This window comes from Panulirus ornatus, chromosome 51 (genome assembly GCF_036320965.1).
Source record: "Panulirus ornatus isolate Po-2019 chromosome 51, ASM3632096v1, whole genome shotgun sequence".
In the NCBI taxonomy this organism is placed as follows: domain Eukaryota; kingdom Metazoa; phylum Arthropoda; class Malacostraca; order Decapoda; family Palinuridae; genus Panulirus; species Panulirus ornatus.
In genome coordinates, this window is record NC_092274.1 from 6739922 (window position 1) to 6763775 (window position 23854).

The 23854-nt window shown below is 48.2% G+C and overlaps 1 long non-coding RNA gene across 1 annotated transcript in view; it reads left to right on the forward strand.

Annotated features, from left to right (window-relative positions):
* Positions 1–6214: 6214 nt before the first annotated feature.
* LOC139764757 (uncharacterized) overlaps positions 6215–23854 on the forward strand; it is a 360623-nt gene continuing 342983 nt past the window's right edge. The window contains exon 1 of the long non-coding RNA XR_011716451.1: positions 6215–6636. This is a non-coding gene — a long non-coding RNA (uncharacterized lncRNA). The remainder of the gene's footprint in view (positions 6637–23854) is intronic.

Consider the following 23854-nt stretch of genomic DNA (forward strand, 5'->3'; position numbering starts at 1 on the left):
TCCCGTTTTCTTTACTTCTTTCAGGAAGCATGAAAGGGATGGAAGATTCACGGCAATGACGTGGTTGGCTCGTTATAGATGGTGGTTTTCTCATGGTGTATAATGGCCTCCCTCCCCCTTTGTATCAAGCCATTTAAACGTCCTCAAAGCCTCTGTTATTACCTGGATATCAAAGGCCAACAGAGACGCACGCGCGCACGCACGCACCCAGAACCAAGAGCCCTCCGTGGCGCAGTGGTTAACCTCTGCGACCCGCCAGTCTTGCGGGGCCTGGGTTCGCGCCTCCCGACAATTGGTGGGGGGGGAGAGCGTCGGCCGCCCGTCCCCTGGGTTCGACATCAGACCAGCCAATAGACCCGACTTTTTCTTCTTTTTTTTGTTTTCCTCTCCAAAGCTTTGGAGGGGGGGGGGTTGGAGGGGGGTTTGGGATGTTTCATTAATGGTTATCTGACGTTTATCTGACACACACACACACACACACACACACACACACACACACGCACACACACGCAGAGATCTGTCTCTCGTTACAATAGTCCCTCCAAACCAGTGTCTCTCCCCCCCCCCCCAAGACATAAACCTCTCCTGGTCATTATCTCTCTCTCTCTCTCTCTCTCTCTCTCTCTCTCTCTCTCTCTCTCTCTCTCTCTCTCTCTCTCTCTCTATATATATATATATATATATATATATATATATAGATAGATAGATAGATAGATAGATAGGTAGATAGATAGACAGATAGATAGATACAGAGAGAGAGAGAGAGAGAGAGAGAGAGAGAGAGAGAGAGAGACAAGGATCCAGATGATGGACATATGGGTATGGTCCCCCCCCTCCCCCCTTTCCCAACCCTGGCGACCATCTGGGACGATTAGATTGGGCAGTTCATATGGCCCTTGGGACTTGAGGTAATTAAGTCCGAACGCGACACCTACAAATGGCCCGCTGGGGCGTTTAAAAGGCTTCCGTTTCTTGATGTACGAGGGAGGAGGGAAGATGGGGAGGGGAAGGGAGTGTTAAGGTTTGGAGGGGGAAAAGGGGGGAGGGGGGGTTATTTCACGTGGGGGGGCCTTTGTTCGAGGTCCCACAAGGTAGGTATTTGAGACGTGTCAATAGAGACCAGATGGTGTTTGAACTGGCTGTTGTTATCATCTGGTGATAAGATAAGGTCACTTTGACCCCGGGCTTCGAAGCTGGGCACACCGACGAACACACACCCGTCCATCGCGGTTCGAAACCCAGAGTCAGCTGGTCCCGTTGAATAAATGAAGCATCGAACCCGGGCAAGGACGAGTTGACCGTGAGGAAGGAGACAGATTTTCCCGATAACGAAAGGCTACGTCATACACTATGTATGCGACGCCTGAGCGAGGTTGCTCTTTAGCAGTGGACACGGTCGTATATATAGAACTGAGGAAAATGTCCCAGTGGCACTGTTTTAAGGTTCTAGCTGTAGTGGTGTCTAGGTGGAAAGGGAGGACGTAGGAAGGACAGATAACACAAGACCTGGTGGTCTATGACCAGGTTATCTGCTGGAGGACATGGCAGTACATGGGAAGGACAGATAACACAAGACCTGATGGTCTATGACCAGGTTATCTGCTGGAGGACATGGCAGGACATGGGAAGGACAGATAACACAAGACCTGATGGTCTATGACCAGGTTATCTGCTGGAGGACATGGCTGTACATGGGAAGGGCAGATAACACAAGACCTGATGGTCTATGACCAGGTTATCTGCTGGAGGACATGGCAGTACATGGGAAGGACAGATAACACAAGACCTGATGGTCTATGACCAGGTTATCTACTGGAGGACATGGCAGTACATGGGAAGGACAGATAACACAAGACCTGATGGTCTATGACCAGGTTATCTGCTGGAGGACATGGTAGTACATGGGAAGGACAGATAACACAAGACCTGATGGTCTATGACCAGGTTATCTGCTGGAGGACATGGTAGTACATGGGAAGGACAGATAACACAAGACCTGATGGTCTATGACCAGGTTATCTGCTGGAGGACATGGTAGTACATGGGAAGGACAGATAACACAAGACCTGATGGTCTATGACCAGGTTATCTGCTGGAGGACATGGCAGTACATGGGAAGGACAGATAACACAAGACCTGATGGTCTATGACCAGGTTATCTGCTGGAGGACATGGCAGTACATGGGAAGGACAGATAACACAAGACCTGATGGTCTATGACCAGGTTATCTGCTGGAGGACATGGCAGTACATGGGAAGGACAGATAACACAAGACCTGATGGTCTATGACCAGGTTATCTGCTGGAGGATAGTAATAATATCTTATACAGATATAAAGTTAGGTCATGGTTAAGGTCACGCCGTCAGGAGGTCAGGTTAAGCAGAACTGGGCGAGGGGAGGAGCTTGAAGATGAATCAAGACTGGAGGTCAAAAGTGGGAGGGGTCAGGCTAGTTCATAACCGAGGTCACGGGGCGGGGCGTAAGGGTAAATTGGGTCCTGGTGGGAAGGGTTCGTCAGGTGGGGGGGGGGGTCAGAGAGAGAGAGAGAGAGAGAGAGAGAGAGAGAGAGAGAGAGAGAGAGAGAGAGAGAGAGAGAGAGAAGACATTACCTCGGTGGATCTCATGTCACTTCTAAGGGAGGGACGTTCTCTCTGGGGTCCCATTCCTTCCTGACTGGGAGCCACACAACTGAATGATTGCTTGATTCGTGCACAAGTGTCTCCCTATTCCCAAAGAGTCCGGACCCCTTGCTTACGACCGGGTCACTGTAGGGTCAGCTTGGGTCAGTGAAGGAGAGATTGGAGAGGAGGTCAGGGTCGAGGTCATAAGGCCAGCAGGTCCGTGGCCACGGAAGACATGGGAAGACCAGATGGTCCGTAATGAGGTCGTCGGACCCATAGTGGTAGAGGCAGTGGTATGAGGAGGAGGGAGGAAGGAGGTCAAGTTGGGTCAAACTACAGGTCAGGGGTCAAGCTAGTCCATAGGCTGAGGTCAGGAGGCGGGGCTTAGAGGAGATTCGAGCGAAGCTGTGCTACCGGATCGAACCCACCGCTTGGCGTGTTTGCCCCTTGAAGGGGGGGAAAAAAATAATTCTGGGTCACACGTACATGTCTGGGGGACAGAATTTGAACATTTCTGAGTGTCTAATGACTCTCGTTAACGAGGGGGGGGGGGGGGGGTGGTCTGCCAGTGACCAACGAGTGATTAGCTCCGACCTCCTCCCATCCCCTAAGCTTCGCCGACTTGAAAAAGATGGAAAAGTGTCCTTTATGGCGCTTGTTACGTTGTTTTTAACCGTGGAAACTAGACGTGGAACACGTTTTCTAAAGGGACGATAATAATCTTTTTTGCCGTTTTCTATTCTCTAATTGGGGGTCGAACGCATATCTGTTTTCGTAAATGGGAACTGTAGTCTAGTTTTACCTGAACTCAGAAGTATACGTTCGTGTGTCTTTTTCGTAATTCGTGAGAGTTAAAAAAAATATCACGAAATTATAATTATTTTCTCCAATTTATATATAAAGTTTGATTAACAAGTTTAGTTCCTGTTTTTATAGCAAGGTCATGGGGTTGACCTGTCCAGTGAGGTTACAACAGGTCATGTGCTTTGACCAGCGCCTGGCTGACCCGCAGCAGGTCAGGTCAAGGCCCCTAACGACAGGTCATTATCCTAGTGCGAAATGCTCGTTAAAGTGGATACGAGTGGTTGATGAAGGAGGCGGGTTGAGACTGGGGTGTGGTTGTGGTAGAGGTGGTGATAGTGGTTGTAGTAGAGGTTGTGAAGTGGTTGTTGTAGAGGTTGTGATGGTGGTTGTAATAGAGGTTGTGATGGTGGTTGTAGTAGAGGTTGTGATGGTGGTTGTAATAGAGGTTTTGATGGTGGCTGTAGTAGAGGTTGTGACAGTGGTTGTAATAGAGGTTGTGATAGTGGTTGTAATAGAGGTGGTGATAGTGGTTGTGGTAGAGGTTGTGATGGTGGTTGTAATAGAGGTTGTGATAGTGGTTGTAATAGAGGTGGTGATTGTGGTTGTAATAGAGGTTGTGATAGTGGTTGTAGTAGAGGTTGTGATAGTGGTTGTAGTAGAGGTTGTGATAGTGGTTGTAATAGAGGTTGTGATAGTGGTTGTAATAGAGGTTGTGATAGTGGTTGTAATAGAGGTGGTGATTGTGGTTGTAATAGAGGTTGTGAAGTGGTTGTAATAGAGGTTGTGATGGTGGTTGTAGTAGAGGTTGTGAAGTGGTTGTAATAGAGGTTGTGATAGTGGTTGTAATAGAGGTTGTGATGGTGGTTGTGGTAGAGGTGGTGATAGTGGTTGTAATAGAGGTTGTGATAGTGGTTGTAATAGAGGTCGTGATAGTGGTTGTAATAGAGGTTGTGACAGTGGTTGTAGTAGAGGTTGTGATAGTGGTTGTAATAGAGGTTGTGATAGTGGTTGTAATAGAGGTTGTGATGGTGGTTGTAATAGAGGTTGTGATAGTGGTTGTAATAGAGGTTGTGATGGTGGTTGTGGTAGAGGTGGTGGTAGTGGTTGTAATAGAGGTTGTGATAGTGGTTGTAATAGAGGTCGTGATAGTGGTTGTAATAGAGTTGTGACAGGGGTGTAGTAGAGTTGTGATAGTGGTTTTAATAAGGTTTGATAGTGGTTGTATAGAGGTTGGATGGGGTTGTAAAAAGTTTGTTTTGGGTTGTAGTAAGGGGGGATAGGGGTTTTTAATGGGTTTAAAGGGGGGTTTAAAGGGGTGAGGGTTTTAGAGGGTGATTGGGTTGAAAGGGTTGTATGGGTTGTGTAGAGGTGGTGATTTTTTTTTGTAATAAAGTAGTTGGGGGGTTGCTCTTTTTCCCAACACTTTATCAACCCCAAATTACAACCCCCTACCCCTTATATAAAACCCCAAAACCCCCTCTTGAAAACAAAATAACAACCACGTTACAACTCCTTCACAACCGCAGCATCATTTCTCTTCACCCGGGTGCCGGGTTGTGACTACCGCTCCTTTACAACCCGAAACTAATGACCAGAAGAGGAGAATAACTGGGTAATATGGCGAAGTCAGAGATGCCTAATGATGGTGTCAAAAAAACACACCGGAAAAAAATACAGGAACAAAAACAATTATTTTGTTTCTAAAGGGTTTGAAAACCCCGGGGCCGGGGGTAAAATTTTCCATGGGCCTTCTGTGTGTGTGTGTGTGTGAGGGCTGAGGGCCTGCTGGTCAGTGAGGGCTGAGGTCCTGTTGGTGAGTGAGGGCTTAGGGCCTACTGGTGAGTGAGGGCTGAGGTCATGTGGAGTGAGGTTGGGCCTACTGGTCAGGGGATTTTTTTAGGGCCTTGCTGGTGGGTGAGGGCTGAGGGCCTACTGGTGAATGAGGGCTGAGGTCCTGTTGGTGAGTGATGGCTTAGGGCCTGCTGGTGAGTGAGGCTTAGGGCCTGCTGGTGAGTGAGGGCTTAGGGCCTGCTGGTGAGTGAGGGCTGAGGTCCTGTTGGTGAGTGAGGGCTGAGGGCCTACTGGTGAGTGAGGTTTTTAGGGCCAACTGGGAGTGTTTGGCTTAGCCAAACGGGGGATGAGGGCTGAGGGCCTACTGGTGAGTGAGACTGAGGGCCTGCTGGTGAGTGAGGGCTGAGGGCCTACGGTGGTGGGGGGCTGGGGCCACTGGAGTGTGGCTTAGGGCCTACTGGTGATGAGGGTAAAGGGCCAACTGGTGAGTGGAGCTGGGCCTGCTGGTGAGTGAGGGCTGAGGGCCTACTGGTGAGTGAGGGCTGAGGGCCTACTGGTGAGTGAGGGCTTAGGGCCTACTGGTGAGTGAGGCTGAGCCTACTGGGAGGAGGGCTGGGGGCCTACGGGTAGTGAGGGCTGAGGGCCTGCTGGTGATTTGAGGGTTTAGGGCCAAACTGGTGAGGGGAGGGTTTTGGGGCCTACTGTGAGTAGGGCTGAGGGCATATTAAATATATATAATATATATATATATAAATTATAATATTATAATAATATATATATAATATATATAATATAATAATATATATATAATATATTTGAATGCATCACCCATGAAAAATTATTTTGCTTTTAACCACTCCCCCTTTCTTATTTTAAGACTTACCGCGAGTGGCGTTAGAAAGCGGTTTTTGGGTCGTTCTATAGACACCCTGATTTCCCCCCCCGGGTAAGTTACTCCTCTTAACTACATTCCTCTTGGTCGATTCTGACGGGTGGATGGAGGAGCCTCCGCCTCTCTCTCTTTTTTTTTAAATCGCATTTCATCCCGGTTTTCCTCAGTGTTGCGACAGTGTTGCGTGGTGTGAACTGTGTATATACCAGTGGTTATATCGACAGTGGCCTATAACGATATAGATAACGTCTATATATGGCGTATAGACGCGAACGAAAATGTAAACAAACTCTCTGTTTTCGGGGACGCCATAAGGCCATCCATACCTCGTGGACAAATGGATAGTCAAAGACCGAATATATATACATATAGTCGTTGATCCCATGACTTACCCTGGGTATTATCGCCTCTATCCGCTGTATAGACAAGTATAGAGTGTAAACAGTGGGTTTGTTGACGCCACACGGAGGTTGATCAAGTAAACAGACGTTCAAAATCATGTTTACACGAAGGAGTCGTATGTGAGGTAAGTCCATTTTTACTTTGAGATTGTAGTCTTGTCTTGCCTTCTGACTGGATTCTATAGATTTTATAGATAGATAATTACCTTTTCTATAGGCTATTACAACAATCATTACTTAAGTATTTTATATATATATATAATATATATATATATATAAATATAAAAATATATAATAAATATTATATATATAAAAGTTAAGATTGTATTTTTTATCATGTTGAATTATATTTAAAAAATATGGTATTTTAAGATCCTACGGGAATTACTTTAGTGTTATAAATCGTGTTTCTTTGCGTCAGTTACTTTTAGGAGTCGTATTACCTTACCTTGATTAATGGGTCGTATTACCTTGCCTTGATTACTTTAATGGGTCGTATTACCTTACCTTGATTAATGGGTCGTATTACCTTACCTTGATTACTTTAATGGGTCGTATTACCTTACCTTGATTAATGGGTCGTATTACCTTACCTTGATTACTTTTATGGGTCGTATTACCTTACCTTCATTACCTGTATGAGGTATATTACCTTACCTTGATTACCTTTATGAGATGTATTACCTTACCTTGATTAACTGTATGAGGTGTATTACCTTACCTTAATTTCCTGTATGAGGTGTATTACCTTACCTTAATTACTTGTATGAAGTGTATTACCTTACCCTAATTACCTATATGAGGTGTATTACCTTACCTTAATTACCTGTATGAGGTGTATTACCTTACCTTAATTACCTGTATGAGGTGTATTACTTTACCTTAATTACCTGTATGAGGTATATTACCTTACCCTAATTACTTGTGTGAGGTGTATTACTTACCTTTAATACATAAATAGAATGTATTAACCTTACCATTAATTTCCTGTATGAGTGTATTACCTTACCTTAATTACTTGTGTGAGGTGTATTACCTTTAACCTTAAATACCTGTAATGAGGTGTTTTAAACCCTTTACCTTATTACCTTAAGGGGTTTTTTAAACCTTTACCTAATTACTTGTGTAGGGTATTAAACTTAAAAACCAAATTTAAACTTTTTATTGGGGGGGGGCCCCCAAACAAAGGTTTATTCCCTTACTTTAAATTAATTTAAAGAGTGTATTACCTTAATTACTTGTATGAGGTGTATTACCTTGCCTAATTCCCTTTTAAGGGGTTATTCCCCTCCCTTTAAATTTAAACTGATGAGGTGTATTACCTTAATTACTTGTATGAGGTGTATTACCTTGCCTTAATTACTTTTAAGAGGTGTATTACCCTACCTTAATTATCTGCATGAGGTGTATTACCCTACCTTAATTTCCTATATGAAGTGTATTGCCTTACCTTAATTGCCTGTATGAGGTGTATTACCTTACCTAATTGCCTGTATGAGGTGTATTACCTTACCTTAAATGCTTGTATGAGGTGTATTACCTTACCCAAATTACTTGTATGAGATGTATTACCTTACCTTAATTACCTGTATGAGGTGTGTTACTTTAATTACCTGTATGAGGTGTGTTACTTTAATTACCTGTATGAGGTGTATTACCTTAATTGTATGAGGTGTATTACCTTACCTTAATTACTTGTGTGAGGTGTATTACCTTACCTTAATTCCCTTTGTATAGTGTATTACCTTACCCTAATACTGCGTGGGTTAATTACCTACCCAAATTACTTGTATGAGGTGAATTACCTTACATTAATTACCTGTATGAGGTGTATTACCTTACCTTAATTACCTGTATGAGGTGTATTACCTTACCTTAATTACCTGTATGAGGTGTATTACCTTAATTACTTGTATGAGGTGTATTACCTTACCTTAATTACTTGTGTGAGCTGTATTACCTTACCCAAATTACTTGCATGAGGTGAATTACCTTACCTTAATTACCTGTATGAGGTGTATTACCTTACCTTAATTACCTGTATGAGGTGTATTACCTTACCTTAATTACTTTTATGATCCCATCCGCCAGTCCCAACCGTCCATTCTGAGGGGCCGCCCGGGTCCGGGCCCGCGTTGGTTCGAACCCCGGGCCCCCGGGCCCATTTTTCCCCCCCCCGCACTAAACCCCAGCTGTTCATTCCTCAGCCTGGGGTTTGGGTTTCTGTAGCTTAGGTATTTGACCTTAGGCGTACGGAAAATTAAACAAATATATATATATATATATATATATAATAAATATATATATATATAAAATATATACCTTATGATGTGATTTTTAACACGAAAGTACATTTGGGGAAACCTTATCGTGTTTCATTTTCCCCCGTGGGACTCATAGGAATATATATAAATATATATATATATATATATAATAATATATGTATAATAAAATATATAATATAAAATATATATAACACCCTCCAGCAGCCAGGGATTCGAATCGGACCTTTGGGGTGGCATTTCCCTGTCGGGGGCAAATGATAGCCAGCAGTAGCGTTCCGAGTCCCACGCCATAGGCCGGGGTTCAATCCCCCCCGGATGAGCCCCAATACGGTCAGGCCCTTTCTCTACTTGGGGGAGGGGGGGGGGGGGCGCTAGGCCTTTAATGTGAACCGATTTGGGTAACTGAGAATGGAACCGCCAAAAATTATTTCCCCACCCCTTTTCCCCTCCCCCCCTTTCCCTCCCACCTTTCCCTCCTCCTCCTCCCCCCCCTTTCCCTCACCACCTCCTCCCCTCCTCACCACCCCCCTCACCCCCCCTCTCCTCCTCCTCACCACCTCCCTCACCACCTCCCCTCCTCCTCCCCTCCCCCACCACCTCCTCCTCCTCCTCCCCCCACCTCACCCTCCTCACACCTCCCCTCCTACCACCCCCCCTCCCTCACCAAACCTCCTCCCCCCCCTTTCCCCTCACCACCTCCCTCAAACCCCCTCCTCCTCCTCCTCACCAACCTCCCCCCACCCCCTCCTCCCTCACCACTCCTCCTCCTCACCACCTCCCTCAACCACCTCCTCCCCTCCCCCACCACCTCCCTCGCCACCCCTCCTCCTCACCACCACCTCCCCTCGCCACCTCCTCCTCCTCCTCACCACCTCCCCCTCCCTCACCACCACCCCCTCCTCCTCCCCCCAAACCCACCCCCCCCCCTCCCTCACCACCACCTCCCCCTCCCTCACCACCACCTCCTCCTCCTCCTCACCACCTCCCTCACCACCTCCTCCTCCTCCTCACCACCCTCCTCCTCCTCACCACCCCCCCCTCCCTCTACCACCACCTCCTCCTCCTCCTCACCACCTCCCTCACCCTCCTCCTCCTCACCTCCCCCCCCTCACCACCTCCTCCTCCTCCTCCCCAAACCTCAACCCTCCCCACCACCACCCCTCCTCCTCCTCCCCAAACCACCCTCCCTCACCACCTCCTCCTCCTCCTCACCACCTCCCTCACCACCTCCTCCTCCTCCTCACCACCTCCCTCACCACCTCCTCCTCCTCCTCACCACCTCCCTCACCACCTCTTCCTCCTCCTAAAAACTAACTCTTCCTCCTCCTCACCACCTCCCCCTCCCTCACCACCTCCTCCTCCTCCGACTCCTCCTCCCCTCCTCCTCCTCCTCCTCCTCACCACCTCCCTCCACCACCTCTTCCTCCTCCTCACCACCATCCTCCTCACCACCTCCCCCTCCTCCTCCTCACCACCTCCCCCTCCTCCTCCTCACCACCTCCCTCACCACCTCTTCCTCCTCCTCACCACCTCTTCCTCCTCCTCACCACCTCCTCCTCCCTCACCACCTCCTCCTCCTCCTCACCACCTCCCTCACCACCACCCGTCCTCCTCCTCCTCACCACCTCTTCTCACCACCTCCTCCTCCTCCTCACCACCTCCCTCACCACCACCTCCTCCTCCTCCTCACCACTCACCACCACCTCCTCCTCCTCCTCACCACCACCTCCCCCCTCCCTCACCACCACCTCCTCCTCCTCCTCACCACCTCCTCCTCCTCCTCCTCCTCACCACCTCCCTCACCACCTCCTCCTCCTCCTCACCACCTCCCCCCTCCCTCACCACCACCTCCTCCTCCTCCTCACCACCTCCTCCTCCTCCTCCTCCTCCTCACCACCTCCCTCACCACCTCCTCCTCCTCCTCACCACCTCCCCCTCCCTCCCTCCCCCACCCCACTCCATCAAAGACAGTTTGGAGAATGCCTGACGATTACGATCGAAACGGCCTAATCACCTTGTTTATCGGATGGGTGATGAATTGTAATCTTCGCTTCTGAACGAGACGAGTTTGATTACAGGAGCGACTGTATTACGTCACCCCACGGTGGGTCAAAACTTGTATTCCTCCCTCTCAAAACTTGTATTCCTCCCTCTCAAAGCTTGTATTCCTCCCTCTCAAAACTTGTATTCCTCCCTCTCAAAGCTTGTATTCTCCCTCTCAAAGCTTGTATTCCTCCTCTCAAAACTTGTATTCCTCCCTCTCAAAGCTTGTATTCCTCCCTCGTCAAAGCTTGTATTCCTCCCTCTCAAAGCTTGTATTCCTCCCTCTCAAAGCTTGTATTCCTCCCTCTCAAAACTTGTATTCCTCCCTCTCAAAGCTTGTATTCCTCCCTCTCAAAGCTTGTATTCCTCCCTCTCAAAACTTGTATTCCTCCCTCTCAAAGCTTGTATTCCTCCCTCTCAAAGCTTGTATTCCTCCCTCTCAAAACTTGTATTCCTCCCTCTCAAAACTTGTATTCCTCCCTCTCAAAGCTTGTATTCCTCCCTCTCAAAACTTGTATTCCTCCCTCTCAAAGCTTGTATTCCTCCCTCTCAAAGCTTGTATTCCTCCCTCTCAAAAACTTGTATCCTCCCTCTCAAAGCTTGTATCCTCCCTCTCAAAGCTTGTATTCCTCCCTCTCAAAACTTGTATTCCTCCCTCTCAAAGCTTGTATTCCTCCCTCTCAAAGCTTGTATTCCTCCCTCTCAAAGCTTGTATTCCTCCCTCTCAAAACTTGTATTCCTCCCTCTCAAAGCTTGTATTCCTCCCTCTCAAAACTTGTATTCCTCCCTCTCAAAGCTTGTATTCCTCCCTCTCAAAACTTGTATTCCTCCCTCAGTGTTGGCTCACGACTGTACCCGCGTGTGGTCACTGTACCTCACGCGCTGTACCCGACTGTGTTTTGCCACTAATTGTCACTGATTTTGTATTCCTCTTCCTGTATTCCACGACATGTATTCCTCTCTCGAGGTGGCATGATCGTTTCGAAGCCCTGTATTCCTCCTTTGGGACGTACAAGACTGTATTTCTCCTGTATTCCTCCCTTGGGACATACAAGACTGTATTCCTCCTGTATTCCTCCCTTGGGACATACAAGACTGTATTCCTCCCTTGGGACATACAAGACTGTTTCCTCCCTTGGGACATACAAGACTGTATTCCCTCCCTTGGGACATAACAAGACTGTATTCCACCCTTGGTTTACATACAAGACTGTATTCCTCCTGTATTCCTCCCTTGGGACATACAAGACTGTTATTCCTCCCTGGGACATACAAGACTGTATTCCTCCTGTATTCCTCCCTTGGGATATACAAGACTGTATTCCTCCCTTGGGACATACAAGTCCTGTATTCCTCCCTTGGGACATACAAGACTGTATTCCTCCCTTGGGATGTACAAGACTGTATTCCTCCTGTATTCCTCCCTTGGGACATACAAGACTGTATTCCTCCCTTGGGACATGCAAGACTGTATTCCTCCTGTATTCCTCCCTTGGGATATACAAGACTGTATTCCTCCCTTGGGACATACAAGACTGTATTCCTCCCTTGGGACGTACAAGACTGTATTCCTCCCTTGGGATATACAAGACTGTATTCCTCCCTTGGGACATACAAGACTGTATTCCTCCCTTGGGACATACAAGACTGTATTCCACCTGTATTCTTCCCTTGGGACATACAAGACTGTATTCCTCCCTTGGGATATACAAGACTGTATTCCTCCCTTGGGACATACAAGACTGTATTCCTCCCTTGGGACGTACAGACTGTATTCCACCTTATTCCTCCCTTGGGACATACAAGACTGGATTCCCTCCCTTGACATACAAAGACTGTATTTCCCCCTTGGGACATTAACAAGACTTATTCCCTCCCTTGGGACAAACAAGACTGTATTCCTCCCTTGGGATATACAAGACTGTATTCCTCCTTGGTACATACAAACTGTATCCTCCCTTGGGATATACAATACTGTATTCCTCCTCCCTTGGGACTACAAGGTCCACTTATTCCTCCCATGGGACAAACACGACTGTAATTCCTCCTGTATTCCCTCCCGTGGGATTACAAGATTGAATTCCTCCCTGTATTCCCTCCTTGGGATATACAAGACTGTATTCCCCCTTGGGACATACAAGACTGTATTCCTCCCTTGGGACAGTACAAGACTGTATTCTCTCCTTGGGACATACAAGACTGTATTCCTCCCTTGGGACATACAAGACTGTATTCCTCCCTTGGGACGTACAAGACTGTATTCCTCCTGTATTCCTCCCTTGGGACATACAAGACTGTATTCCTCCTGTATTCCTCCCTTGGGACATACAGGACTGTATTCCTCCCTTGGGACATATAAGACTGTATTCCTCCCTTGGGACGTACAAGACTGTATTCCTCATGTATTCCTCCCTTGGGACATACAAGACTGTATTCCTCCCTTGGGACATACAAGACTGTATTCCTCCTGTATTCCTCCCTTGGGATATACAAGACTGTATTCCTCCCTTAGGACATACAAGTCCTGTATTCCTCCCTTGGGACATACAAGACTGTATTTCTCCCTTGGGATGTACAAGACTGTATTCCTCCTGTATTCCTCCCTTGGGACATACAAGACTGTATTCCTCCCTTGGGACATGCAAGACTGTATTCCTCCTGTATTCCTCCCTTGGGATATACAAGACTGTATTCCTCCCTTGGGACATACAAGACTGTATTCCTCCCTTGGGACGTACAAGACTGTATTCCTCCCTTGGGATATACAAGACTGTATTCCTCCCTTGGGACATACAAGACTGTATTCCTCCCTTGGGACATACAAGACTGTATTCCTCCTGTATTCTTCCCTTGGGACATACAAGACTGTATTCCTCCCTTGGGATATACAAGACTGTATTCCTCCCTTGGGATATACAAGACTGTATTCCTCCCTTGGGACATACAAGACTGTATTCCTCCTGTATTCCTCCCTTGGGACATACAAGACTGTATTCCTCCCTTGGGACATACAAGACTGTATTCCTCCCTTGGGACATACAAGACTGTATTCCTCCCTTGGGACATACAAGACTGTATTCCTCCCTTGGGACATACAAGACTGTATTCCTCCCTTGGGACATACAAGACTGTATTCCTCCTGTATTCCTCCCTTGGGACATACAAGACTGTATTCCTCCCTTGGGACATACAAGACTGTATTCCTCCTGTATTCCTCCCTTGGGACATACAAGACTGTATTCCTCCCTTGGGACATATAAGACTGTATTCCTCCTGTATTCCTCCCTTGGGACATACAAGACTGTATTCCTCCCTTGGGACATACAAGACTGTATTCCTCCCTTGGGACATACAAGACTGTATTCCTCCTGTATTCCTCCCTTGGGACATACAAGACTGTATTCCTCCTGTATTCCTCCCTTGGGACATACAAGACTGTATTCCTCCCTTGGGACATACAAGACTGTATTCCTCCCTTAGGACATACAAGACTGTATTCCTCCTGTATTCCTCCCTTGGGATATACAAGTCCTGTATTCCTCCCTTGGGATATACAAGTCCTGTATTCCTCCCTTGGGACATACAAGACTGTATTCCTCCCTTGGGACGTACAAGACTGTATTCCTCCTGTTTTCCTCCCTTGGGACATACAAGACTATTCCTCCTGTATTCCTCCCTTGGGACATACAAGACTGTATTCCTCCCTTGGGACATACAAGACTGTATTCCTCCTGTATTCCTCCCTTGGGACATACAAGACTGTATCCATACAAGACTGTATTCCTCCTGTATTCCTCCCTTGGGACATACAAGACTGTATTCCTCCCTTGGGACATATAAGACTGTATTCCTCCTGTATTCCTCCCTTGGGACATACAAGACTGTATTCCTCCCTTGGGACATACAAGACTGTATTCCTCCATTGGGACATACAAGACTGTATTCCTCCCTTGGGACATACAGTCTTGTATTCCTCCCTTGGGACATACAAGACTGTATTCCTCCTGTATTCCTCCCTTGGGACATACAAGACTGTATTCCTCCCTTGGGACATACAAGACTGTATTCCTCCCTTGGGACATACAAGACTATATTCCTCCTGTATTCCTCCCTTGGGATATACAAGTCCTGTATTCCTCCCTTAGGACATACAAGACTGTATTCCTCCTGTATTCCTCCCTTGGGATATACAAGTCCTGTATTCCTCCCTTGGGATATACAAGTCCTGTATTCCTCCCTTGGGACATACAAGACTGTATTCCTCCCTTGGGACATACAAGACTGTATTCCTCCTGTATTCCTCCCTTGGGACATACAAGACTGTATTCCTCCCTTGGGACATACAAGACTGTATTCCTCCCTTGGGACATACAAGACTGTATTCCTCCCTTGGAAGCACCTAGAATTGAATTCCTCCCTTAAAGACAGGTAAGATTACCTTCCTCCCTTGGTTTAGCGAGTAATACACTCCCTTAAAGACACCTAGACTAGCATTTCTCCCTCGGTTTAGCGAGTAATACACTCCCTTAAAAACACGTAGACTAGCATTTCTCCCTCGGTTTAGCGAGTAATACACTCCCTTAAAGACACCTAGACTAGCATTTCTCCCTTGGTTTAGCGAGTAATACACTCCCTTAAAGACACCTAGACTAGCATTTCTCCCTCGGTTTAGCGAGTAATACACTCCCTTAAAAACACGTAGACTAGCATTTCTCCCTCGGTTTAGCGAGTAATACACTCCCTTAAAGACACCTAGACTAGCATTTCTCCCTTGGTTTAGCGAGTAATACACTCCCTTAAAGACACCTAGACTAGCATTTCTCCCTCGGTTTAGCGAGTAATACACTCCCTTAAAGACACGTAGACTAGCATTTCTCCCTCGGTTTAGCGAGTAATACACTCCCTTAAAGACACGTAGACTAGCATTTCTCCCTCGGTTTAGCGAGTAATACACTCCCTTAAAAACACGTAGACTAGCATTTCTCCCTCGGTTTAGCGAGTAATACACTCCCTTAAAGACACCTAGACTAGCATTTCTCCCTTGGTTTAGCGAGTAATACACTCCCTTAAAGACACGTAGACTAGCATTTCTCCCTCGGTTTAGCGAGTAATACACTCCCTTAAAGACACCTAGACTAGCATTTCTCCCTTGGTTTAGCGAGTAATACACTCCCTTAAAGACACCTAGACTAGCATTTCTCCCTCGGTTTAGCGAGTAATACACTCCCTTAAAAACACGTAGACTAGCATTTCTCCCTCGGTTTAGCGAGTAATACACTCCCTTAAAGACACCTAGACTAGCATTTCTCCCTTGGTTTAGCGAGTAATACACTCCCTTAAAGACACCTAGACTAGCATTTCTCCCTCGGTTTAGCGAGTAATACACTCCCTTAAAGACACCTAGACTAGCATTTCTCCCTTGGTTTAGCGAGTAATACACTCCCTTAAAGACACGTAGACTAGCATTTCTCCCTCGGTTTAGCGAGTAATACACTCCCTTAAAGACACGTAGACTAGCATTTCTCCCTCGGTTTAGCGAGTGATACACTCCCTTAAAGACACCTAGACTAGCATTTCTCCCTCGGTTTAGCGAGTAATACACTCGCTCGCTTAAAACGCATCTGGAATTGCATTCCTCCCTCCTTCATTGCCGCAGATCGCGCACGCCTCCCTGAACACACAGACAGGGAGGCAAGCAACCCTGTCTGTGTGGCACTCAGGGAGTATACCAACCCTCCCTTACTCCCTTCCCTTCCTCCTTCTCTCCCTCTGTCGCTCTCCCTTCCTTACTTCCTTCCTTCCTTCCTTCCTTCCTCATTCTCTCCCTTCCTTCCTCACTTCCTCCCTCCCCTCCCCTCCCTCCCCCTCCCTTCCTTCCATCCCTTCCCTCCCTCCCTCTCCCTTCCCTCCCTTCCCTCCTTCCCTTCCCCCCATCCCTTCCCTCTCCCATCCCTCCCTCCTTCCCTCCCTCTCCCTCCCTCCCATCCCTTTCCCCCCATCCCTCCCCTCTCTCTCCCTTCCTCCCCTTCCCTTCCTCCCTTCCCTCCCATCCCTTTCCCCCCATCCCTCCCCTCCCCTTCCCTTCCCTTCCTCCCTCCCTTTCCCTTCCCTCCCATCCCCTCCCTCCTTCCCTCCCTCCCTCTCCTACCCACTTCGTCGTATTCCCCGGAGGTGTAATTAGCGAGCGAGCGTCTCGTTCGGCTGGGGGGGCTGGGGGGGGGGCCCGTCCTGGCCAAACACAGTGTTCCATCAATTTGTTGTGATTGTGTTGCTTAACGTGCCGTGATGACCTGTGCCAGCTGCCGGGGGGCACCTCCACACTCCAGCCTGTCTGTCTGTGTCTGTCTGTCTATGTCTGTGTGTGTGTGTGTGTGTGTCTGTGTGTCTCTGTGTGTGTGTGTGTGTGTGTCTGTGTGTCTCTGTGTGTGTGTGTATGTGTGTGTGTCTGTGTCTGTGTGTGTGTGTGTGTGTGTGTGTGTGTGTGTCTGTGTCTGTGTGTGTGTGTGTGTGTGTGTGTGTGGAAGAAGAGGTTCTAAAAGCGAAGCAGGGTAGTTACATAGGTCCCCCCCCTCTCTCTCTCTCTCTCTCTCTCTCTCTCTCTCTCTCTCTCTCTCTCTCTCTCTCTCTCTGCCTATCTCTCTCTCTCTCTCTCTCTCTCTCTCTCTCTCTCTCTCTCTCTCTCTCTCTCTCTCTCTCTCCTGTTCTCAAGTCTCCGACGTCACTCATCCCTCATTCCTCGTATTCTACCGATTCCCTCATGCCTCATAATCTACTGTTCTCCCCTCATTACTCATATGATCTACAGTCTCTCTCTCTCTCTCTCTCTCTCTCTCTCTCTCTCTCTCTCTCTCTCTCTCTCTCTCTCTCTCTCTCTCATAATGGACGACCTCACCGATCCCTCATAATCTACCTTCTCCCTCATCTCCCTCATAATCTACCTTCTCCCCCTCATTTCCCTCATAATCTACCTTCTCACCCTCATCTCCCTCATAATCTACCTTCTCCCCCCTCATCTCCCTCATAATCTACCATCTCCAACCCCATGTCCACTATGGACTCCCTCATTCTAGAGTTCTCCCTCATTCCTCATTAACCTATCAACCCCACCCTTACCTCATAACCTCCTGTGAGGGGTTGAAACCCGCCTCAAAATTCTAATTCAAAACGCTGGGGGAAGGGAGGGAGGGACAGATTTCTAAAAGGGGGGAGGGGAGGGGGGGCGGAGGGAGAGAGGAGAGACATACGCACACACATCCCCAAAATGTCTCGTGGCGTAAGTCCCGGGACCAGGTCTTCCACCCCCCCCCCTCCCTCCCCCCTGGCGTATACGCAAGTGGTCTCGGTGTTGGCAGACGAGGCGATGGCGGTCTGCGTGGGGTGGGGGGGTTGGGGGGGGGAGGGAAAGAACTCCCCTCCCCCCCCCCTTCGCACACACATATATCCACATATATATGGAATCTTCTACGTGTGTGTGTGTGTGTGTGTGAGAGAGAGAGAGAGAGAGGAGAGAGAGAGAGAGAGAGAGAGAGAGGGAGGGAGAGAGAGAGAGAGAGGGAGAGAGAGAGAGAGAGGGAGAGAGAGAGAGCTCTCACGTGCGGGTGCCTCATATGAGATTGTGGCATTTGGCCAAACATCAGAGCGAATTGGACTATATGTATGACGATATATATATATATATATATATATATATATATATATATATATATATATATATATATATATATATATAAATTATATATATATCCCTGGGGATAGAGGAGAAAGAATACTTGCCACGTATTCCCTGCGTGTTGTAGAAGGCGACTAAAAGGGGAGGGAGCGGGGGGCTGGAAATCCTCCTCTCTCTTTTCTTTTGTTTATTTTTCAAAAGAAGGAACAGAGAAGGGGGCCAGGTGAGGATATTCCCTCAAAGGCCCAGTCTTCTGTTCTTAACGCTACCTCGCTAACGCGGGAAATGGCGAATAGTTTGAAAGAAAAGAAAAAGAAAATATATATATTCCTATGAGTCCACGGGGCGTAAATGAGACACGAACAGTTCCCAAGTGCACTTTCGTGTCATAATCACATCATCAGGGGAGACACAAGAGAGAAATATAACAGTCAGTTGATATACAACGAAGACACGTAGCTAGGACGTAGCTTGGCGTTACCGGACTCCGCCCCCGGAAGGTCACGGAGCCAGCTGGGGGGAAAAGGTGCCTTTGGCTGCCATTAGCCTCGCTAGGAGAACTTTTCACTGTGTTGAGGAAATCCAACCTTTCCCGGCGACTGGCGGTAGCTTGCACACACACACACACACACACACACACACACACATACACACACACACACACACACACACACACACACACATACACACACACACACACACACACACACACATACACACACACACACACACAGACACACACACACACACACACACACACACACGAGGAGGAGCAGGAGGAGGAGGAAGGAGGCCGGGGTTTGGGGTGGGGTTGTGGGGTGTAGTGAGGGGAGGGAGGGTTAGTGGAGGTGTAGTGAGGGGAGGGAGGGGTAGTGGAGGTGTAGTAAGGGGAGGGAGGGGTAGTGGAGGTGTAGTGAGGGGAGGGAGGGGTAGTGGGGTGTAGTGAGGGAAGGGAGGGGTAGTGGGGTGGGTTTGGGGTTGGGTTAGTGGAGGTGTAGTGAGGGGAGGGAGGGGTAGTGGAGGTGTAGTGAGGGGAGGGAGGGGTAGTGGCAGAGCAGCATCCTTCATTATCCCCTTCCCTCCCCTTCCCCCTCGCTACCCATCCCCTCGGAAGTCATCATCGTCCACGTTGCCTTGGCTTCACGCCGGACGACGCCCCCCCCCCCATTTCCCCTCCCCCCCATTTCCCCTCCTCCCCCCCCCCCCTTTAAACGTTAAAACGCCTCACGAGGCCAGAAGAAACACCATAAGGCTTAGGTGGGGGTTGAGTCGTGGTGGACTCTCTACCCTAAGGACCGCCTGGAGAAGACAGTGTTAGACATATGTAGGTGAGACAGGGAGAGACAAGATCACATGAATCTCGCTTTCCAGAAGAAAAGAACTATACAAAATTGCTTCCAGTTTTCTGGAAGGGAAGTGGTGTAAAATGGTCGTTTGAAATAATGGTGGGGGGTGGGGGGGGGGCCTTCCAGGAAGTGTTGTTAGGGGGGCCTCGATGAATCAATACACGTAAGAGCTGGAACCTCGCATCACCTGGGGGGGTTGGAGGACATAGAGACCCCCCCGCCGATGGAGACGGTGTGCTGGAATACATATGGTTCCAGGAGTAATACGGTGGTTTCCAGGTAGGTCTATGGCACTTCGTCCCAAGTGCCTGGTATTGTGGTTTCCAGGTAGGTCTATGTCACTTCGTCCCATGTGCCTGGAATGGTGGTTTCTAGGCAGGTCTATGTCACTTCGTCCCAAGTGCCTGGAAAGGTGGTTTCCAGGCAGGTCTATGGCACTTCGTCCAAGTGCCTGGTATTGTGGTTTCCAGGCAGGTCTATGTCACTTCGTCCATGTGCCTGGAATGGTGGTTTCCAGGCAGGTCTATGGCACTTCGTACATGTGCCTGATATTGTGGTTTCCAGGTAGGTCTATGGCACTTCGTACATGTGCCTTGTATTGTGGTTTCCAGGGAGGTCTATGGCACTTCGTCCAAAGTGCCTGGAATGGTGGTTTCCAGGCAGGTCTATGGCACTTCGTACATGTGCCTGGTATTGTGGTTTCCAGGCAGGTCTATGGCACTTCGTCCAAGTGCCTGGTATTGTGGTTTCCAGGTAGGTCTATGGCACTTCGTACATGTGCCTGGTATTGTGGTTTCCAGGTAGGTCTATGTCACTTCGTCCCATGTGCCTGGAATGGTGGTTTCCAGGGAGGTCTATGTCACTTCGTCCCAAGTGCCTGGAATGGTGGTTTCCAGGTAGGTCTATGGCACTTCGTCCAAGTGCCTGGTATTGTGGTTTCCAGGCAGGTCTGTGGCACTTCGTCCAAGTGCCTGTAATGGTAGTTTCCAGGCAGGTCTATGGCGCTTCGTCCAAGTGCCTGGAATGGTGGTTTCCAGGCAGGTCTGTGGCACTTCGTCCAAGCGCCTGGAATGATGGTTTCCAGGCAGGTCTATGTCACTTCGTCCAAGTGCCTGGAATGGTGGTTTCCAGGCAGGTCTATGTCACTTCGTCCAAAGTGCCTGGAATGGTGGTTTCCAGGCAGGTCTATGGCGCTTCGTCCAAGTGCCTGGAATGGTGGTTTCCAGGCAGGTCTGTGGCACTTCGTCCCAAGTGCCTGGAATGGTGGTTTCCAGGCAGGTCTATGGCGCTTCGTCCAAGTGCCTGGAATGGTGGTTTCCAGGCAGGTCTATGTCACTTCGTCCAAGTGCCTGTAATGGTGGTTTCCAGGCAGGTCTATGGCACTTCGTCCAAGTGCCTGGAATGGTGGTTTCCAGGCAGGTCTATGGCGCTTCGTCCAAGTGCCTGGAATGGTGGTTTCCAGGCAGGTCTATGTCACTTCGTCCAAGTGCCTGGAATGGTGGTTTCCAGGCAGGTCTATGGCACTTCGTCCAAGTGCCTGTAATGGTGGTTTCCAGGCAGGTCTATGGCACTTCGTCCAAGTGCCTGGAATGGTGGTTTCCAGGCAGGTCTATGGCGCTTCGTCCAAGTGCCTGTAATGGTGGTTTCCAGGCAGGTCTATGGCACTTCGTCCCAAGTGCCTGGAACCAACTTCCTGGAAAAGGAAGATTATGTCTATGTCTCTTCGTAGGTTTCTGTTATAGTCATGAACACGGCAGTTCATCTTCGCAGTAGGCATGCGCTCGGAAAAGTGGCTGGGTTAGTAACGGCGCCTCGGTGGGCTGGCACATCGGTGGCTGTTGTGATCCCTTCCTTGGCCCCGGGTTGCCTTTCCGTCCCTTGTTCAAGGGCGTTGGTGGAACTCGAGACAGACACAGACTCTCTCTCTCTCTCTCTCTCTCTCTCTCTCTCTCTCTCTCTCTCTCTCTCTCTCTCTCTCCCATACCTTACTAGGGTCATGGGAGTATAGAAAACCAGCCGCGCGTCTCCAGAGTGTCGTAAAGAAAACGGGATGTAGTGGGAGGGGGGCGGGGCTGGAAACCCACCATACGCTTCCTCCCTTCGTATATACCACCGCTCTCCAGAGGATATGGGAAAGTGGGGGGAGAGAGAGAGAGAGAGAGAGAGAGAGAGAGAGATAGAGAGAGAGAGATAGAGAGAGAGAGAGAGGATGTTTTGGGTGTCCAAAATTGTGCGTTGAGACGATGAAAACCTTTTGTCTCTTTATCTCTGATAGTGTTATCGACACTGGCGTATCTGAGCTCCTTCCTCTCCCCCGCCTCTCCCCAACTTTCTCTATCTCCTCTCTCTTCCAGTCGATGTGCGAGTTGATGGCAGTTCTGCCCATTCCGCTGGAGGGACGCCCCTGGGGATCGAACCCCGGTCCTCGGCACGGAAGGGGATATTTGAAGAAAGTTCTTCCGCAACGTTTACAGCGGGTCGTTACACCCCGTTTTCGTTCTGGCGGAAAGACGGATCCTTCCCGCGTTTTCTTTCTTGTAATGTTTACGAGTGACTCATGCATACTGACTTGTGTCTTTCATTCTATCATTTTTTTTTACTTTTATTTTTTTATTATTTTGTATTTTCTAATTAAATCGTCTTTTCTCCCTTTATTTTTCGCTCTCATGGATCATCACATTTATCGACATTTATTTTTATTTTATTTTATTTATTTATTTTGCTTTGTCGCTGTCTCCCGCATTTGCGAGGTAGCGCAAGGAAACAGAAGAAAGAAATGGCCCAACCCACCCCCATACACATGTATATACACACACGTACACACACGCAAATATACATACCTATACATCTCAATGTACACATATATACACACACACAGACACATACATATATACCCATGCACACAATTCACACTATCTGCCTTTATTCATTTCCATCGCCACCTCGCCACACATGGAATACCATCCCCCTCCCCCTCATGTGTGCGAGGTAGCGCTAGAAAAAGATAACAAAGGCCCCATTCGTTCACACTCAGTCTCTAGCTGTCATGCAATAATGCCCGAAACCACAGCTCCCTTTCCACATCCAGGCCCCACACAACTTTTCATGGTTTACCACAGACGCTTCACATGCCCTGATTCAATCCACTGACAGCACGTCAACCCCGGTATACCACATCGCTCCAATTCACTCTATTCCTTGCCCTCCTTTCACCCTCCTGCATGTTCAGGCCCCGATCACACAAAATCTTTTTCACTCTATCTTTCCACCTCCAATTTAGTCTCCCACTTCTCGTTCCCTCCACCTCCGACACATATATCCTCTTGGTCAATCTTTCCTCACTTATTCTCTCCATGTGCCCAAACCACTTCAAAACACCCTCTTCTGCTCTCTCAACCACGCTCTTTTTATTTCCACACATCTCTCTTACCCTTACGTTACTCACTCGATCAAACCACCTCACACCACACATTGTCCTCAAACATCTCATTTCCAGCACATCCATCCTCCTGCGCACAACTCTATCCATAGCCCACGCCTCGCAACCATACAACATTGTTGGAACCACTATTCCTTCAAACATACCCATTTTTGCTTTACGAGATAATGTTCTCGACTTCCACACATTCTTCAATGCTCCCAGGATTTTCCCCCCGTCCCCCACCCTATGATTCACTTCCGCTTCCATGGTTCCATCCGCTGCCAGACCCACTCCCAGATATCTAAAACACTTTACTTCCTCCAGTTTTTCTCCATTCAAACTTACCTCCCAATTGACTTGACCCTCAACCCTACTGTACCTAATAACCTTGCTCTTATTCACATTTACTCTTAACTTTCTTCTTTCACACACTTTACCAAACTCAGTCACCAGCTTCTGCAGTTTCTCACATGAATCAGCCATCAGCGCTGTATCATCAGCGAACAACAACTGACTCACTTCCCAAGCTCTCTCATCCACAACAGACTTCATACTTGCCCATCTTTCCAAAACTCTTGC